The 23,879-nt window shown below is 39.8% G+C and overlaps 2 long non-coding RNA genes across 3 annotated transcripts in view; one reads left to right on the top strand and one right to left on the bottom strand.

Annotated features, from left to right (window-relative positions):
- LOC106506781 (testis-specific gene 13 protein) overlaps positions 1-23,879 on the top strand; it is a 539,004-nt gene that overhangs the window by 422,774 nt on the left and 92,351 nt on the right. The window lies entirely within an intron of this gene.
- LOC146394945 (uncharacterized) overlaps positions 9,922-23,879 on the bottom strand; it is a 39,494-nt gene continuing 25,536 nt past the window's right edge. The window contains exons 2-3 of the long non-coding RNA XR_014833890.1: positions 10,844-10,910; positions 9,922-10,428 (exon numbers count right to left, since the gene is read on the bottom strand). This is a non-coding gene — a long non-coding RNA (uncharacterized LOC146394945). The remainder of the gene's footprint in view (positions 10,429-10,843; positions 10,911-23,879) is intronic.

The following is a 23,879-nucleotide window of genomic DNA, read 5'->3' on the forward strand; positions in this document are numbered from 1 at the left end:
TAGCTCTTCTTTATCTTAGCTATGCTTTCTAATTTTCAATGTACTTGTTGTCTTTTATTATGTTTGTTCCAAACCATTTATTTGATTCATTTCAATACTGTGAAAAGAATTTTTTTGATTTCACTTTTTGGATTGTTTGGATTGTTTGCACAGAAACACAATTGATTTTTATCTCGATCTTGTATTCTGCAAACACGCTAAGCTCACTTACTAGTTCTAGTAAAATTTTTTGTTGACCCTTAAGGATATTCTCCATACAGGATTATGTCATCTGGGGATAAAGACTAACTTCTTCCTTTCAACCTACATGCCTTTAATTTATTTTTCTGGCCATATCCCATTTCTCCAGTACAATGTTAGAGGTGGCAAGAGCAGATGTTCTTGCCTTATTCCTGATGGTAGTGCGAAAGCATTCATTCTTTCATCATTAAAAACAAAGAGGAGGAGTCCCCGTTGTGGCTCAGTGGGTTAAGAAACCGACACAGTGTCCGTGAGGATGCATGTTTGATCCCTGGCCTTGATCAGTGGGTTAAGGATCCTGCATTGCTGCAAGCTGCAGCATAGGTTGCAGATGCGGCTTGGATCCAGTACCGCTGTGGCTGTGGCGTAGGCCAGCACCTGCAGCTCTGATTTGACCCCTAGCCTGGGAACTTCCATATGCTGTAGGTGTGGCTCTAAAAAGAAAAAAAAGAAAAGAAAAAGAAAGAATAATACTAGCTGTAGCTTTTTTGTAAGATGCTTGTTTCATAACATTGAGGAAATTCCCATCTATTCCTGTTTTGTAGAGAATTTTTATCATAGGTGGTTTTTGGCTGTTGTCATGCCTTTTCTGTTTCTATTAAGGTGATTATGTGGATTTTATTCTTTATTCTATTAATTATATAAAATTTGGATAGTTACATAAAGTATTACATAATAATTTTTATAAATTAAATATATTTTATTTATTCATTATGTACATAATAATTACATAAGCTATTACATAAATTGATTTTTGAATATTAGGTCAACCTTGCATTCCTGGAATAAATCACACCTAGTCATGGTGTAGAATTCTTTTTACAGGTTGTTGAATTTGGTTTGCTAATACTGTGTTAAGGATTTTTGTACCTGTGTTAATTAGTTTTCTTATCACATCTTTGTCTGGCTTTGTTATTAGGGTAATACTAGACTTATAGAATGAGTTGGAAAGTGTTTCGTCCTCCTCTATTTGAGGAGTTTGCATGAAATTGGCTTTTTTTTTTTTTTTTTTTGTCTTTTTAGGGCCGCACACATGGCATATAGAAGTTTTCAGGCTAGGGGCCAAATTGGAGTCATGGCCACCAGCTTACACCACAGCCACAGGAACACCAGATCCGAGCCAATCTGCAACCTGTGCTACCGCTTTCAGCAATGCCAGATCCTTAACCCACTGAGTGAGGCCAGGGATCAAACCAGCATCCTCATAGATACTAGTTGGGTTCTTAACCCACTGAGCTACAATGGGAACTCCTTGACATTATTTCTTCATTAGATATTTGGTAGACTCTACCAGTGAAGCTGTCTGGGCCTAAGCTTTTCTTCATAGAAAGATTTTTAATTACAAATCTAGTATGTTTGTTATAGGTATATCCAGCCTTTCTATTTATTTTTTAGTCAATGTTGATGATTTGTGTCCTTGTAGAAACTTACCATTTCATTTAACCCAAGTTGTCCATAACATTCCTTTATAATCCTTGTTGTCTTCATCGGGTTGACACTGATGATCCCTTTTTTACTCCTGATTTTGCTAATCTTTGTCTTTTTTTCTTAGTCTAGGTAAAGTTTATCAATTTTTGAGCTTTTCAAAGAACAAACTTTTGTATCTACTGATTGTCTCCTAACTTTTTTTGTTTGTTTCCTATTTCATTGAACTTCACTCAGATCTTCCTTCCTTCTGTTTGCTTTAGGTTGACTTTACTCTTTTCTCGTTTACTAAAATGGAAGCTTAGATTATTGATGTGAGATCTGCCTTTTTAATAAGTGTTTAAAGTTACACTTATTAACTCCTCCAAGTGCTGCTTTATATGCATCTCTTAAACTTTGACATGTTATGTTCTCATTTTCATTACGCTGAAAATATTTTAAGTGTTCCCGTTGTGGCTCAGTGGTTAACAAATCTGACTCGGAACCATGAGGTTGCAGGTTCAATTCCTGGCCTCACTCGTGGGTTAAGGATCCGGCATTGCCATGAGCTGTGGTGCAGGTCACAGACGCTGCTCGGATCCCGTGTTGCTGTGGGTGTGGCGTAGGCTGGAGGCTACAGCTCTGATTAGAACCCTAGCCTGGGAACCACCATATGCCGAGGTGGGGCTCTAGAAAAGACAAAAAAAAAAAATTAAAATCCCCATTGTGAGTTCTTTTTTGGCACACAGATTACTTAGAAGTGTGTTGCTTCATTTCCAAAGATCTGGGGACTTCTCCCATTTCTTCTGTTGATTTCTAATTTCTAAATTTCTAATTTAGTTCTATTGTAGTCAGGTGTACTTTGAATGATTTAAATCTTTTTGAATTTATTGAGACTTGTTGTATGACTAGCATATGATCTATGTTGGATGATATCCCATGTGTGCTTTAAAGAATGTATTTTCTTCTCTCACGTGGTGGGGTAGAGTGTTACAGAAAAAGTTAGATTAGGAGTTCCTGCTGTGGTGCAATGGGATTGGCAGCACCTCTGCAGCACCAGCACACTAGTTCAATCCCCAGCCAGCACAGAGGGTTAAAGGATCCGGCATTGCCACAGCTACGGTTTTAGGTTACAACTGTGGCTCAGATTTGATCCCTGCCCCAGGAATGCCTATATGCTGTGGGGCAGCCAAAAAAAAAGTTAGATTAAGTTGGTTAATAGTGCTGTTCATGTCTTCTATATCCTCGCTAATTTTACATCTGGTCATTTTATCAATTGAGAGGTGAGTAATGAACTTCTATCTATAACTAGGGTTGAACTCTCCATTTCTCCTTTCAGTTCTGTCAATTTTTGCCTCAATATTTTGAGTCTCTCTCTTATATACATATACTAGTATAATTGTTATATCTTCTTGATATGTTGCTCCTTTTATCATTATGAAATATCTCATTTGGTTTCTAGCAATATTTTGAGTCTTATCATTCTGTGTGATATTAATACAGCTACACCACCTTTCTTAAGATTCCTGTTTGAATAGTATGTCGAAATCTTTTTTGTTACTCTGTGCCTCCTTATTGCTGCCTTTTATGTTGAACAAAAATTTTAGTGCACCATTTAAATTACTGTTGATTTTAACTATACATTTTGAATTACCTTCTTAATGGCTTCTGTAGAACCATTCATGTTTCTGTAAAACATGCATTTTAATCGATCACAGTCTCAGATGAATATTTATGTTATTCTGGTAAAACACAGAAACTCTGCTACCCTATAGCTCCATGTCCTTCTCCCTCCCTATATCTGAATATCTGTAGATGCTGTTTATATATTTATATTTAATATATTTATATTTTATGTATTTATAATGGTATATAAATGTGCTGTTACATCTGTATATGTTATAAACTCAAAATACAATGTTAATTGTTGCTTTAAACAACCTTATGTCTCAAAACAAATTAAGAGAAAAAAAAGAAAAAGAAACATTCATACAATTATTTAGATTTATCTACAAATTTATCACTTTTTGTGGTCTTCTTTCCCTCTCTTGGACTTGAAGTTCTGTCTGGCATCATTTCTTTTCAGCTTGGGTCTAACACCCATTCTCTTAGACTGTTTATCTGGGAATCACTTTATTTCATTTCCAGTTTTAAAGGACAATGTGATGGCTAATTTTATGTGTCAATTTGACTGTGCCATAAAGTGCCCAGATTAAACATCATTTCTGGGTGTCTGTGAGTGTTTCTAGGTGAAATTAGCATTTGAATTCAGTGGGCTCAGTAAAAGTAGATTCCCTTTCCCAGTGTGGGTGGGCATCATTCAATCCACTGAGAGCCTGAATAGAACAAAGGGAAGAGAAAGGACGAAACTCACCTGCCATTTTCTTCCTGTCTGCCTGCTGAGCTGGGACTGTGGTCCTCTCCTGCCCTTGGCCTGGAATGTTCACCACTGGCTCTCCTGGTTCTCACTCAGACTGGAATTATATCCCATTGGCTTTCCTGGGCCTCCAGCTTGCAGCTGGTAGATCATGGGGCTTCTCAGCCCCCATTATTGAGTGAGCCAAATCCTCATAGTAAATCTCTCTAGATATAGATATATCCGTATCTGTCTCCTTCTCTAAATATATATATATGTGCCACTTCAGTGAACTTCTTTCAATACTCAAATGAAACAAGCATGCTTACCAGAACCTACCAATACTAACTGAAACAAGTATGTGAGTTAAAGGAAAAAAAAAAAAGATCTCGTAGTTCGAATGGACATCATGGTAGGTAAGTTCTTCCATCAGAAAGACCCAGGTAGACCCTTTCAAAAAGGCATCTCTTTTATCTTTCATCACCAGCTGAAATGTGTGGTGGAGAGAACTTCTTGACCAAAGAACTGAAGAACTGTACAAAAGTTAGCCTGGCACTAATAGTAGCAGAAACCACACTGTCCTCAAATTTATAGATACATTATTTAGAATTACTTAAAACAACTGAAAAATGCTTTCCTTTAGTAAGAAGATTCCAAAGACCTGTTTCATGCATAATCCGATTTTTAAAAAAATATTGATATCGGAGTTCCTGTTGTGGCTTAGAAGAAACGCATCTGACTAGTAGTATCCATGAGGACGCAGGTTCGATCCCTAGCCTCATTCAGTGGATTAAGGATCTGGCGTTGCCATGAGCTGTGGTATAGGTCTCAGGCAAGGCTTGGATCCCACGTTGCTGTGGCTGTGGGGTAGGCCAGCAGCTGTAGCTCTGATTTGACCCCTGGCCTGGGAACCTCCATGTGCCTCGAATGTGTCCCTTTAAAAAATGACCAAAAAAAAAAAAATTATTGATATCAGTAGGGCAATACAAACACTTTAAGGATGAAAAGCTTCATGTAAACATTTCCGGATATCAGAACTAGGTAGTATAGATTAGACAACAACAAAGTACCTGCATTCAGCTCATGCCAATTCAAACCCAATCTTGAATCTGGATATATGTATTTCATAAACTTGCCTGGCCTGAATATAAATAAATACCGGGCAGCAGTGAAATTTCCATACCATTTTCTCTCTTTTTGTTCCATTTACAGCAAAAAGCATTTTTTCCCCTGCAGGCGCATATTTATGTGTTCTGCTCAGCAGGGGAAGCTCATGCTACCAGAGTGAGTTTATTTTAAACATGCAGGCAGATGCTTTTACAAGTATAGAGAGGGAACTAGCTAATAATGACATCAAGGAGGAGAAGTGGGTAGATGTGTCAGACTTTCTGAGCATAGTGACTGCATTGAAAGCATGGGGGCTTTTACTAGGTAAGAGACAATCTCATTATCTCAGTCAAGTTGTCTGAAGGAATTTGGGAGTCTACTGTTTCCAGTTAAAAGTGCCTTAGTTACCTGCCCTGGAGTAACATTAGTGCTGAGGTTGTTCCCACACCTGGCTCACCTGTGTGCCACTACTGTGCTTGCACTACAATGCCTCAGCTTTAGGACTGCTCCTCCATCCACCTATGACCACCATGCGTTGTTCAGGAGCAGATGACTGTCCATCTATATCTACACATACATACTGATTTATAATATTCTGTTAGTGTCAGGCATTCAGCAAAATGATGCAAAATTTTTATAGATTATGATTCAGAGTCACTGTAAAATATAAATTATAAAATATTATACTTATAAAAATATAAACTATGTTCCCTATACTGCACAATATGACCTTGTAGCTTATTTATTTTATATATAGCAGTTTATACTTCTTAATCCCCTCCCCCTGTCTTGCCCCTCCCCCTTCCCTCTCCCCACTGGTAACCACTAGTTCTCTATATCTGTCTTTCTCTTTCGTTATATTAATTTTATTTATTTATTTATTTATTGTCTTTTTACTGTTTCTAGGGCCACTCCCATGGCATATGGAGGTTCCCAGGCTAGGGGTCGAATCAGAGCTGTAGCTGCCAGCCTACACCACAGCCACAGCAATGCAGGATCTGAGCCATGTCTGTGACCTACACCACAGCTCACGGCAATTCCGGATCCCCACCCACTGAGCAAGGCCAGGGATCAAACCAGCAACCTCATGGTTCCTAGTTGGATTCATTAATCACTGAGTCATGATGGGAACTCCTGTTCTATTTTTTTATATACCACATATAAATGATATCATATGATATTTGTCATTCTCTGATTTATTTCACTAAGCATAATACTTTCCAGGTCCATCTATGTTGCTGCAAATGGCAAAATTTCATTCTTTTTTATGGCTGAGTAGTATTCCATATTGTGTGTGTGTGTGTGTGTGTGTGTGTGTGCCACAGCTTCTTTATCCATTCATCTCTTGATGGACACTTAGGTTGTTTCTGTATCTTGGCTATTGTAAACAATGCTGCCATGAACATTGGGGTGTAAGTGTCTTTTTGAATTAGTGTTTTCATTTTACAGTAGTGTTTTAGTTTTTTTAGAAACCAACATAATGTTTCTCACAGTGGCTGCACCAATTTACCAACAGTGTACACCGTGTTGGCTTTTCTCCACATCCTCACCAACATTTGTAATTTGTGGTCTTTTTGATGAAAGCCATTCTGACAGGTGTAAGGTGATATCTCACTGTGGTTTTGATTTGCATTTCCCTAATGATTAGCAGTGTTTAGCATCTTTTCATGTGGCTATTGGCCATCTGAATATCTTCTTTGGAAAAATGCCTGTTCAGGTCCTCTGCTCATTTTTCAATTGAGTCGTTTGTTTGGTTTTTTTTTTTTTTTTTGATGTTAAGTTGTATGAGCTGTTTACATATTTTGGATATTAACTCCTTATCAGTCATATCATTTGCAAATATTTTCTTCCATTCAGTAGGTTGTATTTTTATTTTGTCAGTGGTTTCCTTTTCTGTGTAAAAGCTATTAAGTTTAATTAGGTCCCATTTTAAAATTTTGCTTTTTTTATGGATTTCCTAATGTGGCTCAGTGGGTTAAGAACCGGACTAGTATCCATGAGGATGTGAGTTTGATCCCTGGCCTCACTCAGTGGATTGAGGATCCAGCGTTGTTGCAAGCTATGGCGTAGGTCCCAGATGTGGCTTGGATCTGGCATTGCTGTGGCTGTGGTGTAGGCTAGAAGCTGCAGCTCCAATTGGACCCCTAGTCTAGGAACTTCCATATGCAGTGGGTGCAGCCCTAAAAATATTTTTAAAAATTAAAATTTTTTAAAAATTAAAAATAAATTAAAATTTCGCTTTTATTTCCTTTGCCTTAGGAGACAGATCCAAAAAAATATTGCTCCAATTTATGTCAAAGAATGTTTAAAGCAGTATTTTCAAAGTAACACAAATAAATTTACTTCCAGGCAGTCTGGCTGGAACACCATTAAGACAGAGATGTTGGCTGGACCATGGGCCCACATATAGCAACTTAACCCATTTCCAAGATGGGAGTCAGGCTGACCTGAGTCAGGTTGAGAACCTGGTTACCTTCCTAGTATCCTCTGGCTGCGAGCTGACTTCATATGTGAAAACTCCTAAAGGGTTTATGATTTAATTACAGTTTATGAACTTTTTCTCTGCTTCAGTTTTCCATCTTAAGTTACTTCATATGCCCAATAATAACTGTTATGTGAGGTTAAACCCAATTAGATCAGAATGGTAGAATCTTCCCAAGAAACAGAAGCCTCTAGATTTATGTGTGTCTTGTTTTGACATTAGTCCATCTGGCGTGGTAAGAGCTTAGCCACTCTTTTCTTAGAAATACCATGTCTTTTCTTAGGTCCTCCTGTACTCTGAGGCTAGTAAGGAAGTAAAAAGTTGTTAAACACTGAAATTTATGTATTTGCTTTATTACTGGACCCATTCTCAATGACAGTGAGAAACAGGCCATCACCAATAAGGAATTAAATCATTCAGATATGTCTTTTTAACTGTAAATGAATTAGCTTTTTTTAAAAAAAATTATTATAGTTGATTTATAATGTTTCTTCAATTTCTGTTGTACATCAAAGTGACCCAGTCACTGCATCCGTTCCAAATATAAGAGTTTGCATTAGCTTTTTTATAATAACTTGTATCTATATATAGGAAAATATATACAGTCACTACTTTGGGAAACTGAATAAAATCCATTAGAAAGCTTAGGAAAGGACCCAAGATATTTCTACCACTGTTGTTCCAGAACTCTTTTACATTGTGAACACAAAATAAGGCGTGAGAGGTAAAAGTCTTGAGAGAGATGCTTAATACTTGAGGCAAAAATGCATGTCTCTTAGCTGATGAAGCAGCACAAGCCGCAAAGAGCATCAAGATAAACTGTAGAAAGGAGAATAATTGGAAGGGCCACCAGACAACCATCTGTTATATGATCCAGATTATTTACTACAGTGGTTCTTAAAGCGTGTCCCTGAACCAGCAGCATCAGCATCACCTGGAAACATATTAGCAATGCAAATTCTCAGCCGGACCTCTTCTGGTGTGTTTTCCAGCACCACCACTAGAAGACACAGACTGTGTCCTATAATTTTAACTCAATTCTGATACCATCTACCTGGAGATAGTGTTAGAGTCCACAGGGTAAGGAGTCCCACGAGACCACTCCCACTTCAGACATCAGTACAAGTCCGGGTTGTCACCTGTACATCTGACCAACGGGCTATGGGGTGGGGAGTGTCTTACAACCCCCTCCTTGGGTTGGATAATTTGCTAGAATAGCTCACAAAGCCCAGGGAAATATTTACTTACATTTAGTAGTTTAAGATAAAGGACATCATATAGGATGCAGATAAACAGCCAGATAAAGAGATACATAAGTGAGGTCCAGGAGGGTCCCTTATGCAGAGCTTCTGTCCCATGGAGTTGGGTGTATCACCCTCCCACCAGTCTGGAAACTCATCACATCTTGTTGTTCAAGAGTTTTTATAGAGCTTAATCTCCAGCTCCCTCCACTTCCCAGAGATCAGTTGGTGGGGCTGAAAATTCCAGTCTTCTAATTGCTTGGTCTTTCTGGTGACCGGCCCTATCCTGAGACTCTGTAGGAGCCCCATCCTGTCACCTCATTAGCATAAACACTGGTATGCTCAAAAGGGGCTCCTTACAAACAACCAAAGACCTTCATCACTTGAGGAAGGTCTATGCCAGGAACCAGAGACAAAGCCCAAGTTCCTTCCTTCCTTTCCTTTTTCTTTTTCTTTCTTTCTTTTCTTTCTTTCTTTCTTGCTTGCTTGCTTGCTTGCTTGCTTGCTTTTTAGGGCCAATGGAAGTTCCCATGCTAGGGATCGAATCAGAGCTGCAGCTGCTGGCCTATGCCACAGCCACAGCAACACCAGATCTGAGCCATGTCTGCAACCTACACCACAGCTCACAGCAACGCTGGATCTTTAACCCGCTGAGCGAGGCCAGGGATCAAACCTGCATCCACGTGGATTCTCACTTTGTTTGTTAACTGCTGAGCCATGAAAACTCCTTCTTCCTTTTCACTTTTCTTTTCTCTTCTCTTTTCCTTTCTTTCTTTGCCATGCCCATGGCATGCAGAAGTTCCCCGGCCAGGTATCGAACCCATGCCATAGCTGTGACCCAAGTCACAGCAATGATCCTTAACCTGCTGCACCATCACCAAATATATTTCTTATAGCACATACTGAATCAGAAACTCTGGGGACACAGCCCAGCAGTCCCTGTCCTAACAAGCCCTCTGATGACCCCAATACACACTGATTTTTTAAATTTACCACATCTCAAAAAGAGAGCAGTGGGAAAGCCGGTAATAGGAAAACCACTTCAAATAGAGGAAATAAGAGAATAAACAATTGAAGGCCATTGCCTTGGCTGCAGAATCAGCTAATGCATTTTATTTTAGATCTCATCACTTATCTTTCACTTCTTTCCTTTCAATTCTAATATCCTGGAATTAGATTTCATTGTACCAAAAATGGCAAATAATTACCCAGAATGTACTGGAACAACACACAAGTCAGCCTCTGTTCTGAATGACTGGTACCTGTACCATATAAGGCTTTAAATAAATCTCCCGAAAAGGTAGAAAATACAAAAACACACTGAGTAACTTTTCTTAGAACTTCATTCCCAATTAATAGAAAATAAAAATGGGCATTGCCATCATGTCTCAGTTAACAAACCCGACTAGCATCCATAAGGATGTGGGATCAATCTGTGGCCTCACTCAGTGGGTTAAGGATCCAGAGTTGCCATGAGCTGTGGTGTAGGTTGCAGACACAGCTCAGATCTCCCGTTGCTATAGCTCTGGCACAGGTCGGCAGCTACAGCTCCCATCCCACCCCTGGCCTGGGAATCTCCATATGCCATGAGTCCAGCCCTAAAAAGACAAAAGACAAACAAAAAAAGAAAAGAAAAATGGAAGAACATGATATGAATGTATCAGGGCAGTATCTCCACAGAAAGAAGAGACCTGATCAAGAGTGAGATTTTAGAGGGGTAGGCAGGGCCATGGGATCAAATGAAGCCAGGAACCCAGAGATGAGCAGCAGATGCTAGAATCTCGTGGACGCAAGAGACAAGGGGGAAAACAGTGTCACTGGGGAAGAAGTTCACCCAGTAGGAACTGTTTCCATGGGAGGATCCACTTCCTGCCAAAGATGTGACTCCAGAGCAAGGAAGGAAGGGGGAAGAAATACTTGGATTGACCCCCCCACCCCCACCCTCCTATCTCTTGCTTCCCATTTACCAAACTCAAGCAGAAGCCGTGGCAAGGGAGCTTGTGATGTACTCACAGTGGACTAACTCGCCGGCCGTGGTCCAAAGCAGAGAAGGATGAGGATAAACGGGGACAGAGAGGTGCTAGAGAATTATGAGGAAAACAGACAAATTAGGATTTTGAGGTTTTGACTCTCATTTAACTCCATTGTTATGGGAATGGCTCCATTATTTCTCCTTCATGACAAGTAACTTTAATGTCGAACTCCAATTTTTATAAGGTCTTTAAATATTTACTGTCTTCATGTTGTATTAACTCTAAAGATATCAGCAACTATGACCAAATTAATAACTGGAATTATCATGGATTTGAGAACTTTTGATCCAGAAATGTCATTGGAGCAATTTGTGTAGGTAAATAGCTTTAAAACATTGTTGATGTTCCATTAGAACCACTCAAAGGACATTAGCATATTTTAATTAACATGTTTTAGTAGCAAAATTATATTTAAATTACATTTTGTTATCCTCTTAATAGCTTTACAAGTAATTTCCAGACACATTTGAAACCCTGCCAGAGGGTTTTATTCGATATAAAACAGCCAAAGAATTTAGCAACATTTATGGAAAGTTTTGTACAAACACCCAAATTTCTAAAGCACATCAAGCTCCAGTTTTGCATTCTGCGGAAAGTGTGTAATCAGTGCATGGAGAGGGACACAGAGTCACCTTACTGAAGGAAGCCAGATTCCAAAGTGTAGGGCAGACCCAGTGGCAGACTACTGCTGGCTCGTACTGATCCAAGAGAGCCACTTCTCTGCATCTCTTATCAGCTCTGTGCAGTGACTTACATTGACAGTTCCAAAAGTGCCACCATGGGAGTATCTATGGGGATGCCATTGAAATCAACATAGAGTACAGATAAGGGCTTCCTTCTTTCCTTCCTTCCTCCTCTGTTTGTTTATTCAACTATCTATCTGTCTGTCTGTCTATCTGTCTATCTATCTATTTGTTCAAGCACAGAAGACCACCAGGTTCGGCTTCTGGCTAGGATGTGGTTGATGCCTCTAATTTATTTTTGCTGTCTGGGATTTGCTAGAGATGGCCCCTGCCCACACGATTCCCATTTGAAATAGTTTATTCACTAATGAAAACTTTTGTTTGGGGTGATAATACTGGAAATCTCCGCTTCGTGTCCCTGCACTGCAGTGGGGGAGACACCTCCCTCTGGGGCTGAGTGTCCCTCTCCTCCAGGCCTTTAATACACTCTCCTGCTCAGGGAGAGGAGACCTCTTTGAGGACACTGTCTCACCTCCAGTCCGCCCAGAAGCAGAGCTGAGCCAGCATCCCCCCACCCCCTCCATGCGGCCACAGCCTCCGTCTCACCAACCATCTCCCCACGTCCTGTTTCTTTCCGTGTCCCTTGCAGCTTGCCGAGGCCCCACCACAGAGCTGGGGCCCGAGGTCTTGATTTTGCTCACGTTAATGATATGTACTTCTTCTTTGATTAATACCATCCCTTTCCCTTCTCCTCACACACTCCTTTTAGCTAAAGGAAGGAGGCAGAGTGAAAGCCAGCTCTCCCCTCCCCCACTCTCAGTTCAGAAGCTACATCAGCTGTGGCCACCAGCCAAGATCCCAAATTAACCTAAACCATAATTTTTCTCCTAATACTTGAACCCTTGGCAATTTCTGGGCACAATGCCAGATGCTTTCTATCCCAAGCTACAAAGACTGTCATTACCGAAATAAAACTGTGCCTGAAATAGCAAAGTTGGCTAAGTCAGCTCCTTAACCCTTTTGTGACATTGCTGTATGCCACAGATTTACTCTCCTTGGGAGCTACGGAGCACACGGATGACAAGCAACACTTTCTGATTCATATTTAACCCAAATACTACACTGTTTCACCAGACTCACAAAACAGGCAAACGGAAGTTTAAAGAATAAATTACTTTTTGTACACTTAACCAACAGAAGGTCTGTGTCTGGGTGAACATGTGCAGTGGCCCACCTTTTCTGCAGGTTAATTTCCCCATTTGCAAAATGGGAACCACAGGGGTACCCAACCAGCAAGGCTCAGATAAGACCCCAGGTAAAGCTTGCCCAGAGCAAGCATCGAAACTTATTCGCTATCATCTTCGTATTGTTGTTAAAGTCCACAGGTCTCCTTCCATCTAAAATTTCACTTACTTTGAATACACAGGATCTTTCTGAGTTCAAAACAGAGCACAATTATCCAAATGGTTCAAAAACTCAGATTTTACAGAAACTTAATTATTCAAGAAATCAATGTTTTCACATTTTTCTACCTAGAAGTGTTTGGGAGTTTGTTGTTGTTCTTTGGTTTTCTTTTGTAAAGAGAGATGATATAAAGGTGCAACATGATTTATGAAAAATAACTTTTTTTTTATTACTGTTTGGTGAAGGCCTAGCATGAATATTAAAAGTTGTTTGGGGACATTATCCATTCTGTTTGTCTAGGTAGAATTCCATACATATTGAAGAAATTGCCATCTGAGAAACAGGGAGAAGAATATGAGTTTTAGGTGGGGGTAAAGAGAAAAATAGCCACAGAAGGGATTTTATAATGGAGGAGTTCCCATTGTGGCACAGCAGTAATGAACCCAAATAGTATCCACGAGGATGCAGGTTTGATCCCTGGCCTCACTCAGTGGTTTGGGGATCTGGCATTGCCGTGAGCTGTGGTGTACGTCAAAGACGTGGCTTGATCCCTCATTGCTGTGGCTGTGGTGTACACCTGCACCTATAGCTGGGATTCACCCCTAGCCCGGAAATTTCCATAAGCTGCAGGTTCGGTCCTAAAAAGAAAAAAAAAAAAAAAGGAGTTTATAGTGGGACAAAATGTATCACTTTTGACTCTGGTCTTGCCTTCCTTTTCTTATAGCAAAATGATGTTAAAAGGTTTGATGTAATCACAGAGAGATTTCAAAGCCAAAGATGCAGAGGTTGGGGAAGGAAGGATGTTCCTCTAACCAAAGAATGTACTTTATTAGTAGTGCATTATCTAATATCCATTTTATAATCCTGCAGAATCTGGTGTGTTATGTTGTAAACATCCTTGAAGTATTTACTCACTAAATGAAAAAATAAAAAACAAAGAAATATAAAAAGTAAGAGTTCCCCAGATAGCAAATGTTGATTGCAGCTTAAAATTTTCAACATCTAATATATCAGATCCTTGTAAATGCCTTAAAGCCCTTTAAGAGTAGGTAGAGGGCAACACAGTAATTACAAAACAGACGTGTATGTGTACAGTCACTGGTTAAACAGGTGTTAATACCACGATTTAGAATTTTCTTTATCTTTTTACTCCACCAGGGAGATGTGTATCATAAAAGCCTGGAATGTTACTCACTTGAACTCTCATCTTCTCAGATCTAAAACCTTGGCATCTATCCAGTTTTTCTTGCCAGATGAGGATTCTTAATCATTTAAGACCTTTTTCTGTGTTAAAGTTGAAACAAGGATTACTAGTTCATCCATATTTTTATTGTAAGTAATGCATTTAGTTACAGAGTAATTGAAAGTCTGTGCTTCCTAAGCCTTTCAGACAGATGCAGATTTGCCTGAATTTAATAATCCAGGTGAGGGGAATTATAATTTAGAATTATCCTGGAGAGAAAAATTCCAGTTGGTCAGCTGTACATTGCTAGGGTGATTGTGTCAGTGTCTCACACTCAGAGTGCTTGTTCACCCTCCTTTTTTCCTTAATCTTTCTTCCCCCCAAGTCAAGCTCTACTAAGAATATAATTCTTGATCTCAAGTGAGATTAGAATGTAAAGGTATAGGATGTGCTTGGAACAGCTTTCTCCCTTCACCCAAAAGACGGGATGGTGACAGCAATATGTCACAATGCTTGTTCCCAGGAGGACTGTCCCCCTTTGGAGATTTGGGCTTATATATACATATCCAGCCTATAAAGAGCATCATGCCAGGCTCCTAATGAAATGGCCAATTTGAAGCAGAGGGAACGAGTACCTAGGATGACCATGAACCAGGTGTGCTTTTCAGGAACTACTAGAACCACCAGAAACGCAAGTGACCAGGACCCTCAGGGTCTGGATAGATGCTAGTGCGGGACAACTCCCTCTGGCAGGTGGATCCAAACAGAGCTTTAACTGCTGACCATGAGTAGTTAGTGAGCCACTCTTTAATACCTTGCCAGCTGCCACAGGATCCAGACTGCACTCACACATGCAAATGGATATATCCAGTGGGTTATTTACAAGAGCTAAAGAAGGCCGTCCTTTGGTGAGAGGATTCCAAAGAGTTATTAAACACATCACCACTAGTAATAAAAGAAAGTGTGCTTTAAGGGTGTAGAACCCTTACAAACATTTTTGGCTATCAATGCAGATGCAAAGAGTTTTTTACTTTTAGATAAAGAGAAACTACTGGCAGGGAGATTTTCAGGACAAAATGGAAATCCAGGCAAGAATCACTACTTTCGAGAAAAATATGCAACACAAAGGGAAAAGACCAGAATTAACAGGAAAAAAGTCCCCGGAAAAAATAAATAATAAAGTGAACAGTTTAAGTGAAGTAAGTCAGAAAAAAAAAGACAAACATCATATAATATTTATAAGTGGAATCTAAAATATGACATAAGTAAACTTATCTACGAAACAAACAGACTCAGAGACATAGAAAACAGATTTGTGGTTGCCAAGGGGAAGGGGAGGGGGAGAGGGAAGGATTGGGAGTTTGAGGTTAGCAGATACCAACTGCTATAAAATGGATAAACAACAAGGCCCTACTGCATAGCACAGGGACCTATATTCCATATCCTGTGTTTAAGCCACAATAGAAAAGAATATGAAAAAGAATGTACATAGATATATAACAAAATCACTTTGCTCTACAGCAGAAATTAACACAACATTGTAAATCAACCATACTTCAATAAAATAAATATTAAAAAAAACAGAAAAGAACATCTGGTATCTTCAGAGAGATCGAGGGACTATTTAATCCATAAAACAAAAAGAAGATCCCACAAAAAAGAGATATCAGATAACACAGAGAACATTCAGTCAATAAAAATAAGATTGTGGAAATGGAAAAAAACAATCCGTACAAAACCTAAAAAATGAGGTCTAGAAATTCTAAACAAAAGCAAACCAAAAATTCAATAAATTGCAACGTGTGAAATGAAAACCAGTGAAAATCATCAAAATGCGGTAGGGAGGCCCACCTTTGACAAACAATATTCTAAAAGGGAGAACAGGGAAATGGAAGGAAGGAGAGCCTTAAAAACCACCAAGCAAATAAAACAGGAAACAATTTCCCAGGATGGAACAACCCTGGCCTTCATGTTGGAAAGACTCACCAAGCATCCGTTTGCTTAAACAAAAAGGATCCAGGCTAAGACTGATCTCAGGTCACTGGTCCAGGTCTCTGATCTCAGGTCGCTGTGTCCTCCCTCCCAGACTGCAGGGCCTCTCTGGGTCTTGGAATATTATCCCACCACACAGAAAATCTCTCTCTCTCTGGCTGGCTCTCTCTTTCTCTCTAATACATAAATTTCTCAAGTGCCTTGAAAAGATGTGCAGAGGGCAGTGGGGAGAGAACTGAGGGCGTGTGTGGCTGAAATTCAGATACTCCGCTCGTTTTTTTTTTTTTTTTTTTTTTTTTTTTTGTCTTTTCAGGACCGCACCTGCAGCATACGGAAGTTCCCAGGCTAGGGGTCCAATCCAAGCTGCAGCTGCCAGCCTACACCACAGCCACAGCAACGCAGGATCTGAGCCGTGTCTGCCCCCTCACCACAGCTCATGGCTATGCCGGATCCTTAACCCACTGAGTGGGGCAAGGGATCCAACCTGCATCCTCATGGATGCTAGTCGGGATTGTTACTGCTGAGCCACAATAGAAACTCCAATACAACTTTCCTGAATGAGCCATGACATGGGAAGATCATGGAACGGCAATCCCTGACCAACGGACAACTACTGAACAAAGGCTCAAGAACTAGACATTTCTAAAAGCAAGCCTGTGGCTGTTCCTACACTTTTATACCAAAAAGCACACTCTTATAAAGTTCCACAGGAGTTCCCATCGTGGCACAGTGGTTAACAAATCCGACTAGGAAGCTTGAGGTTGCGGGTTCGATCCCTGGCCTTGCTCAGTGGGTTAAGGATCTGGCGTTGCCGTGAGCTGTGGTGTAGGTCGCAGACACGGCTCGGATCCCACGTGGCTGTGGTTCAGGTGTAGGCCGGCGACTACAGCTCCGATTCGACCGTAGCCTGGGAACCTCTGTATGCCGTGGGTGTAGCCCTAGAAAAGGCAAAAAGACAAAAAAATTAAAAATAATTTTAAAAAAAGTTCAACAGTGTACTCAAAAGTCACAACTATTAAGTCTCATCATCCTCGTTTAATATTTCACATAGCAGTTATCTCTTGGTTTCCTTGTTTATTGCTTGTTTGTGTGTGTTGCAGGCTCCATAAAATCTGGGGCTTTGCACATCCTGTCCATCTCTCTAGCCCCATTGTCTAAAACCATGCCTGGCACATTGTGCTCTTAAGGATGAATGCATGCGTGCATGAATGCATGAATGAATGAACACCACTGCCTGGAATGCTGTTTGTGCCTCGGGAAACTCTGTAGTCTAGCCTGTCATGGTTGGTGTTGATCGTGAAGGTTCTCTCCAGTGCTCACCCGGGTCCAATTCAGGACTTCTGATGAGAGCTTCTTTCAAAAGATGTATTTCCTGTTGTGTCAACCCCGTCAGCATAAGTATAAAAAGGAAATGAGGAGGAGTTCCCGTTGTGGCTCAGTGGTAACAAACCCGACTGGTACCCATGAGGATACAGGTTTGATCCCTGGCCTTGCTCAGTGGGTTGGGTATCCGGCATTGCCATGAGTTATCATATAGGTCACAGATGCGGCTTGGATCCTGCGTTGCTGTGGCTATGGTGTAGGCTGGCAGCTGCAGCTCGGATTGGACCCCTAGCCTGGGAACTTCTATATGTCGTGGGTATGACCTTGAAAAAAAGAAAAAGAAAAAAAAAGTAAGTGTGAAAAAGGCTACAGTTGCTATGACAAAACATAATGTCCGTCAGTGGGGAATGGGGAAATGCTGGGGCTTGAGAAGGGGCAAAAAAAATGATACTGCTCTCTCCCTCTTGAGAGTGGTGTTTTTTTTTTTCCCTTTTTTTAAAGGAAAAGTCATAAAGTCTACACTGAACTTCACTGGAGAGTGTGACTGAAATGTGAGGCCACCGGTGGGCCTTCTAGCCTCTGCTCTTCAGGAGTGGCCCACCTAGGCCTTTAGTCTCCTGCCTGCAGGAGCAGAGCCCCCCCCACCCCCCCGACCCAGCCCATAGGGTCACTGGGGGAGGCGGGCCAGATGCGAGCATCTCCCAGGCCAGCCACTCCCGCCAGAACCTAGATAGGGTGGGGCCACTTATGTCTAGCATCTCCTCCTAGACTCATCAGTGAGATAAATCACTGCTAGCTAGAGGATGGAATCATTCATACGGCTACACTCTGAGAGCGGAAATTCCCTCATGAAACATGAGGAAGAGGAATAAGATTTCCCACCAGATAAATCACTGGTTGTACACCTGCTATACAATGTGCATCCATTTACAAGAATAAAGTTAGAGCTACATAAACTGACATGAGAATTGCTACAAAAGATATTAAAAGTGAAGGAAAATTTGCAAAGCTATGTATATATCAAAACCTTATTTTGATCAAAATAAATGAATAATTGTAAAAGATATTAGCACATGAGTAAATAAGGGAGGGGGAAGAGGACTGTGCATCATACTTAGTGACGGCTGTCTTTGGAGGGGGAATTATAAGGAATGTTTATTATTGTATGATAGTTGTGATATCTGAGTTCTATATAATGGAAACATCATTTCTTCTCTAATCAGGAGAAAAATGAATAGGAAAAAGGAATTCAATTAGAAAGTTAGAAGACTTCCTTTTTTGCCTCCCTAAAATTGCCTGAGAGCAAGAGTAAGAGACAAACCAAGTGGGTGTCTGGAATAACTGGCTGTATAGAGGACACCTTGCCCATGGGTGCCAGAACATATGGTGAGGGTGGGGAGGCCTGGCCCCCCTGTGCCCTCAAGGCCTCTCCATTATGTTGTCTCCTGGGTGGGCCTCCTGCTGCCCAGTCCCCCCTCCCTCCTGCTGCACTGGGACAGGAAATCACAGTCCAGGGCCTGGATGTTATTGCCCTGGAGGGCACAGTGGAACAGCCTTGAGCTTTGGCAGTAGATGGAGTGAACTTAAGAGAATTCTGCCAGTTGTTTAAATAACAGTAAATACTAAATCTCTGCAACCCCTTCCAGAAAATAAGAGAGGAGGAAATACTTCTCTACTGAAATTATAAGGCCAGTATTACCATGATGTCAAAACCTAATACAGTCACATACATACATACACAACACACACACACAAAGAAAACAACAAATTAATATCCATGGGTACAGATACAAATTTTTAAATTATTAGCAAATAAAATTCAACAGTATATAAAAAGACATACAACATGACAAAGTAGGGCTTTTTCCAAGGATGCAAGGCTGATTCAATAATTGAATATCAATGTATTCTGTCATATTAACAGACTAAAGAATAAAGTCACATAATCATGTCAATTGATATAGAAAAATATTTGACATTACACCCACCCATAGTAAAAACTCTAAAAAGCTTTAAACAAAGGAAAACTTCTTGACTTGATAAAAATCATATTAAAAACCCTATAGTTAACATCATATTTAACAGTGAAAGACTGAATGCTTCCTCACTAAGGTTGGAAAAAAGGCAAGGAAGGCCACTCTTATTACTGTCATTCAACATAGTAATGAAAGTCCTAGCCAGTGCCATGAAGACAGATAAGGAAATAAAATGTATATGGATTGGAAAGGAAGAAATAAAGCTGTTCTTATTTGTAGATGATACAATGATATACATAGAAAACCCTAAGGATTCTAAAAAACCCTTCAAGAACAAATAAATGAATCCAGCATACGTTAAAACAAAAACTATAACATGAGACAAGGACATTACATAATGAGGAAGGAATCAATTTGATAAGGGAATATAACGATTGTAATATAACAGTGGTAGGGGGCTTTAACATTCCCATTTACATCAATGGCCAAACCATCCAGACAGAAAATCAGTGAGGAAATACTAGCCTAAAATGACAAATGAACTTCATAGATATATATAGACCATTTCACCTCCAAACAGCAGAATGTGCATTCCTTTTTAAGTGCACAGGGACATTCTCCAGGATAGACCACAAATGAGACCACAAAACAATCTAAAAAATTTAAGAAAGTTGAAGTTATATCAGGCATCTTTTCTGACAATAATAGTTTGAGACTAAAATTTACTACAAAGGGGAAAAAATAGCAAAAACATGTGGAGGCCAAACAATATGCTATTAAACAAACATGAGTCACTGAACAAATCAAAGAAGAAATTAAAAAAATACTGGAGACAAATGAAAATGAAAATACAACAATCCAAAAAAATTATGGAATTCAGCAAAAGCAGTTCTAAGAGGGAAGTTTATAGTGCAACAAGCTTCCTCAGGAAATGAGAAAAAGAGCAAACAACCTACCTTACACCTACAGGAGCTAGAAAAAGAAGGACAAACAAAAAACAAAGTTAGTAGAAGGAAAGAAATATAAAGATCAGAGCAAAAATAAATGAAATAGAGACTGAAAAACAATAGCAAAGATTGATGAAACTAAGAACTGGTTCTCTGAAAAGATAAACAAAAGTGATAAACCTTTAACAAGACTATCAAGAAAAAGAGAGGACCCAAATAAAATAAAAAATGAAAGAGGAAACATTACAAAGACACACCATAGAAATACAAAGGATCATAAGCGATTACTCTGAATAATTATATGACAATAGGAGTTCCTGTCATGGCTCGGTGGAAATGAATCTGGCTAGTACCCATGAGGATGCAGGTTCGATCCCTGGCCCCACTCAGTGGGTTAAGGGTCTGATGTTGCCATGAGCTGTGGCGTAGGTCACAAATATGGCTCAGATCTGGCATTGCTGTGGCTGTGGTGTAGGCCAGTGGCTACAGCTCTGATTCAACCTAGGAACCTCCACATGCCATAGGTACAGCCCTTAAAAAGACAAAAAAATATTTGTATGCCAATAAAATGAATAATGTAGAAGAAATGAACAAATTCCACAAATGTGCAAACTCCCAAGACCGAATCAGGAAGAAATAGAAAATACGAACAGACCAATTATCGGTAATAAAATTGATTACCACGCCCGCCCCGTGGTCCTGTCGTGGCTCAGTGGTTAACGAATCCAACTAGAAACCATGAGGTTGTGGGTTCGATCCCTGGCCTTGCTCAGTGGGTTAAGGACCTGGCATTGCTGTGAGCTGTGGTGTAGGTCACAAATGTGGCTCAGATCCCACATTGCTGTGGCTCTTGTGTAAGCTGGCAGCTACAGCTCCGATTAGACCCCTAGCCTGGAAACTACCATATGCCACAGGAGCAGTCCTAGAAAAGGCAAAAAGACAAACAAACAAACAAAAAAACAAACCCTAACAAATAAAAATCCAGGACCAGATGGCCTCACAGTGAATTCTACTAAACATTTAGAAAACAGTTAACACCTGTCCTTCTCAAACTATTCCCAAAAAAGCTGACAAGGAAGGAATGCTTCTGAACTAATTCTAAAAGGCCAGCATTTCCTGATACCAAAACCAAACAAAGATATCACACAAAAAAAGGAAATTACATGCCAATATCACTGATGAACATAGATGCAGAAATCCTCAACAAAATATTAGCAAATATAATTCAGCAATACATTAAAAGGATCATACACCTTTGCCAACTGGGATTTACCCCAGTGAAGCAAGAATGGTTCAATATTTGCAAATCAATCAATATGATTCACTACATTAAGAAAATAAACGATAAAAATCATATGATCATCTCAGCAGATGCAGAAAAAGGTTCTGACAAAATTCTGCATCTATTTATGATAAAAATTCACAACAAAGCCAACATATCTTAACATAATAAAGGCCATATATGATAAGCCCACAGCTAACATCATACTCAACATTTCTTCTGAAAAAGAAGCTAGAAGCATTTCTTCTATGATCAGTAACAAGACAAGGATGGCTCTCACCACTTTTATTCAGCATAGCATTAGACGTCATAGCCACAGTAAACAGAAAAGAAAAAGAATAAAAGGAATCCAAATTGGAAAGGAAGAAGTAAAACTGTTGCTATTTTCAGACAACATGATACCATACAAAGAAAATCCTAAAGACACCACCAAAATGCTACCAGAACCCATCAATGAATTCAATATATTTGCAGGATACAAAATCAGTACGCAGAAATCTGTTGCATTTCTATATATTAACAATGAATCATCAAAAAGAGAAATTAAGAAAATAATCCCATTATTGATTGCATCAAAAAGAATAAAATACCTAGGCAGAAATCTAATTAGGGAGGTAAAAGACCTTTACTCATTAAACTATAAGACATTGATTAAAAAAAAACTAAAGACAACATAAACAGAAAGATATATCATGCTCATGAATTGGAAGAATTAATGTTGTTAAAATGACCATACTCCCCAAGGCAATCTAGAGATTCAATACACTTCCTGTCAAAATACCAATAGAATTTTTCACATAACTACAAGTAATTCTAATATTTGTATGAAAATTCAAAAGACCTCAAATAGCCAAAATAACCTTGAGAAATGAACAAAAGTAGAGGTATCAAGCTCCTTGATTTCAAAGTATACTACAAATCTATAATAATCAAAATAGATTAACACTGGCACAAAAATAAAAACATATATCAGTGGAACAGAATAGAGAACTCGGAAATGAACCCCCACTGGACTGGAGTTCACATTCTCTCATAAAAGCAACACAATTACAACCAACTGTTGAACAACCTTCAACCAAATAGACTGCAAACTATCAAAACAGATATCCTACTCCAGAAGACAAAAAGGAAGTCTCATCAAGATGGTAGGAGGGACAATTACATGATAAAAGCAACCCCATTCCTGCTGGATGGGCAGCTCACAGACTGGAAAGTAACTGTATCACAGAGACTCACCTACAGAAGTGAGAGTTCTAAGCCCTACATCAGGTCCCCACTACCTTGTGGGGCTTCTGTACAGGGGCTCCATGGGACTGAGGGAAATGGAGACCTCATTCTTGAAAGACACACAGGTTTTCATGTGCACTGGGTCCCACAGCAAAGCAGACTCCACAGGAAGGGTCAGACCTGATTGCAGTTACTGGAGGATCTCCTGGGAAAACAGGGAGTGACTGTGGCTCATTGTAGTGGAATGACATTGGAGGCAAAGTCTCTGGGATAATCATCAGTATGTGTTCCTCTAGAAGTGGCCATTTTGGGAAAATCTGGCCCCACCCATCAGTGCTGAGAAGCCCCAGGCCAAAAAATAATCCAGGTGGGATCACAGCCCCACCCATCAGCAAAAAGGCTGCCTAAAGACCCCCGCAGGCACACAGACACATCTGATCTTGCCAAGAGACAAAGCCCCACACACCAGAGGGATAAGAATCAGCTCCACCTACCAGTGAGCAGGCACCAGTCCCTCCCATCAGGAAGCCTACAGCAAGCCCTTGTACCAACTTCAGGCACAAGGGGGCAGATACTGGAAGCAAGTGAGACTAAAACTCTACTGTCTGCAAAAAGGAGACTATAGCAAAAATTTATACAAAATGAAAAGGCAGAGAATTATGACTCAGATAAGGGAGCAAGAACAACCCCCAGGAAAACAGTTAAGTGATCTGAAGATTATCAACCCCGATGAAAAAGACTTTAGACTGATGATAGTGAAGATGATTCAAGACACTGGAAATAAACTGGAGGCAAAGATTGATAAACTACAAGAAACACTGAGCAAAGAAATACAAGATTTAAGAATTAAGCAAGCAGAGATGCAAAATATAATAACAAATAAAAAATTCATTAGAAGCAACCAACAGAAGAATAAGGAGGCAGAAGAACAAATAAGTGAGGTGGAAGACAGACTAGTGGAAATCACTGATGCAGAAGAGAAGAGAGAACAAAGATTGA

Source organism: Sus scrofa, chromosome 18 (genome assembly GCF_054392235.1).
Source record: "Sus scrofa isolate SSC_HxYL_T2T_F1_AM1 chromosome 18, Sscrofa_HxYL_maternal_Yorkshire_Landrace_v2.0, whole genome shotgun sequence".
Taxonomy (NCBI): domain Eukaryota; kingdom Metazoa; phylum Chordata; class Mammalia; order Artiodactyla; family Suidae; genus Sus; species Sus scrofa.